The sequence below is a fragment of the Alligator sinensis genome, unplaced genomic scaffold (assembly GCF_000455745.1).
Source record: "Alligator sinensis unplaced genomic scaffold, ASM45574v1 scaffold103_2, whole genome shotgun sequence".
NCBI lineage: Eukaryota > Metazoa > Chordata > Crocodylia > Alligatoridae > Alligator > Alligator sinensis.
The window spans coordinates 1,042,223-1,045,567 of record NW_005842166.1 but is presented as its reverse complement, the minus strand read 5'-3'; the positions used below and the strand labels follow the sequence as shown (position 1 = coordinate 1,045,567).

At 43.2% G+C, this 3,345-nt stretch overlaps 1 protein-coding gene across 1 annotated transcript in view; it reads right to left on the bottom strand.

Annotated features, from left to right (window-relative positions):
* Positions 1-912: 912 nt before the first annotated feature.
* The window catches only part of LOC106721823 (transposon Tf2-1 polyprotein), a gene marked incomplete at its 5' end in the record, with an annotated part of 7,698 nt that continues 5,265 nt past the window's right edge, over positions 913-3,345 (bottom strand). Inside the window, 1 exon segment of the mRNA XM_025206613.1 lies at positions 913-1,420.

The following is a 3,345-nucleotide window of genomic DNA, read 5'->3' as shown; positions in this document are numbered from 1 at the left end:
TCTTTTAACCTTTCCTTGTAAATCCTATTTCCTAGACCTCCATTTTTTTTTGCTCGCTTTGACGCGTTTTAGTTTGTCCAAATATTTCTTGAAGTGCAGTGCCCAAAACTGGACATGAGAGGCCTTACAAGTGCCAAAGAAAGTAAAAGAATCACTTCCCTTGCCTTGCAAGTGATGCTTCGATTTATACAGCCCAGTATGCTACTGTCTTCTTTTTTTTTTTTTGCAAGATGAGCGCACCATTAACCATTGGAAATACAACCAGCAAACCCACTCTGCTCTTTTAGAGGCAGCTACAGCTCTTCTCCTCACCTTTAAATACCAAATTTGGGTGCCTTGAATGGACCATCCCTAGTACTTACAATGATTTTAGAATCACATTCTTTAAGCACCTCCACAGTTCTGTTTAGCAGGAGCACTTTCATATCAAGAGCTGAACACATCAAAGGCCTAGGGATAAAATGATGATGGTGGTGTTTGGGTGGGAGTATTTTATGAGCTTACAGCTGCAAGTGACAAAGTGTTCTTGTTCTGAGACTTGTTTTGAAAACTCATAATCACAGCATTTTACAATAAAAAAGGTCTTCATTCAGTATTATGTCATTTTACTCCTGGTATTATAATTAATAAAAACACAACTTTTGAGAAAGGACAGTAACACCGTTAAACAAAATTAAGAATAATAGGGAAAGCCTTCTGCAACCATATCAAAACCCATTTAGTGCAAAGGTGAAGGGAATTTTAGCAAGGTTCAATGAGAAGTGTTCTTTATATGCTCATTTTGAGAAAAGGCATAGATTCAACCTCTGAATGAGATCAGGCTGCCAGCTTCTATACTGAAGCTTAGAACACCATCTATATTAACACAAAGGGACTGGAACACAATATGCACGACCATTATATATATATATATATATATAAATGAGAGAGATTTTCCACATAACATATTCAGTTTTAGAAAAGAGTCCCAACTGATCAGCATGTTTTGCTTTCTGTCACTAAGGGTGCAGAGCCATTCTGGACCACTGCACACAGCAGACAGTTATCATCTGCTTGTCTGTCTCAATATAAAGTATGAGCTAACTGCAAAGTCCCTTTGGTTCGGATGACTGTTTTCTTGAGGCTCCACAGCTGCCACATTTCTTGCACACAGAAAAAGATTACATCTGCTTTTCTGTGGAAGTTCCCGAAAAGATGTGCTCATCTTTGCACATCTTGTGCACATCTGTCCCATTTGGGAGGACGCCTGGCGTGGGATGATTCATACGGTGGTTTCGTCTGCATTCTTCTTCATGAGCTTGGCAGAGAGCAGGGAATGCTGAACTGGATGGGGGCTCCTGGAGTCTGGAATCATTAAGCGGACTTTCTGATTGGTCCTTCTCCACTCCGAATAAAGCTGGCAATGATAGCGGAATGAAACCTGATGGACAACAACAGATCGGCCTAGTTAATGAATACCGGGGCTTGCTATGGACACTGCAGTATAGACAGAAAGCAAAATATTTATGCCTATTAAAGCGCAATGTCAATAAGAACCAAAGGGAGTAAGGCAGCTGGAGCAGTTCCCTCCAGCATTTATTCCTGCACCTTTTTCTCACAACCCCCTGAAACCAAGGGAGCCAATATTGTGCCCCAACTGACTGGGATACCTTCCTCATGCTTGAGTTCCTAAGGCCTTTGCTGAGGAATTTTAACAACTGACTGAAAACTAAGGACCAAGGTTTAAAAAAAACCCCCAAACCTGCAACTAGAGAAATCAAGAACTCTGAACAGCCATGTACCGAGAATCTGCTTGATTTGGTTTGCCCCAGTATGTTCTGGTGTCACCAGAAACACTCCACAGAGACACCACTAAAGTACAAGAGTCCCTGCAAGAAGGTACTGAAAAGGAATCTTAGGTCCCTGCCACACATTACATATATAACACAATTAACTAGTTAATCATGCAATAAATTTAGACCAGCTATGTATGCAAAGTAATTATCATGCCATAACATTGTCCATCCAGGTATAAAAAGAGCCAACAAACTACAAAGTTAGTGCTTGAAAATGTAACAACTTTATAGCTGGCTCCTATCCAGGCTTTATATGAACATGTGACAGGGCCCTTAGTGCTAAGCATGGGTTATGCAAAGCACCATATCTGGGCTTGCAGGCAGCTCACTTCTAGGGCTCATGTCCCCAGGGCATTTTGGCAGTGAGGATATTCAGCTTCCCCTTCAACACTCCCCAAGGCAGATCTACGGCAGGATTAGGAAAATGAGCCCTTCTGCAATTAAACGCTGTAACTGGTTAGGTATCAATGGATCTTGCCCTCTCCCTCCATTTTAAAGCTCCTGCGCCGCTTACCTTCATGCTGGGACTTTTCTTACTCTTTCAGCATTTCCTCATTTTCCTCTGAACACATTCCCAATTCAATGAGGCCTTGCATTATGATCCCCTGCTCAGGCCACATCTCAGCCTAAATCTAGAAGTGAGTTGCCTGCAGCAGAAGGAAAGGGTCCCCAGGGACAAACTGAGACCATGGATCCATGGCTCCTGCAATTTCAAATCGGGAATTTTGAGCTGAGTCTTTAAACAAGACTGGGGCTCCCAAATTTGAGGATGAGGGGAGCACCTTTCTCTTATCCAACTACACCACTAAATGCAGGTTTTCTCTTGCCTCTTGCTAGCTTTTCTCTTTCTTTCCGAGTGGCCTAGACAGCCCCACACAAGTGTTTTTAGCAACAGGCCATACCACAGAAGAGAGCAGGGAAAGGATTAACAACATTCCCCCACAAAGTACAGATCTAAATCCAGAAATACACAGAAAAGCAGAAGTGAAGAAGCTAGACAGACAAAAAGAGGGGAACCACAACAGAGGAAGGGACCATGCTAAAGGCAAGAGAAGGCAAAGAGCCAGCAAGGAGGGTCTGGGAACTTTTTCTGACTTTGGCCACTTCGCTCTCACAGCAGGCATGGAGAATTAGACGCAGGAATGGAGAATTAGACCCAGACTGGCAGATATCACATTCAGACTTGCTCTCAGCCCTGCCCCCAAACCCCATGTTCTTAACTGTCTGCTTTAGTTAGCATGCTTCAGAAGAGGGGCAGATGGGAAATCTTTGGAGGAATCAGCTGACAAAGCAAAGAATAACTAGAGTGGTGAGAAATCATGTCAGTTAGAGATTCCTAGTAGCTGGTGGTGCCTTGTTAACTTCAGGGAAAGGAAAGCAGCAGCAAAATGGCAGTGTTAGGCCAGGTCAGCCTGGTTAGCCACCAGTCATCCGTGAGACCTCTGTGTATTGACTCATAAGAAAGGGCTGCTGTGCTGAGACCAGGGGCATGGACAAATGTACATTTTAG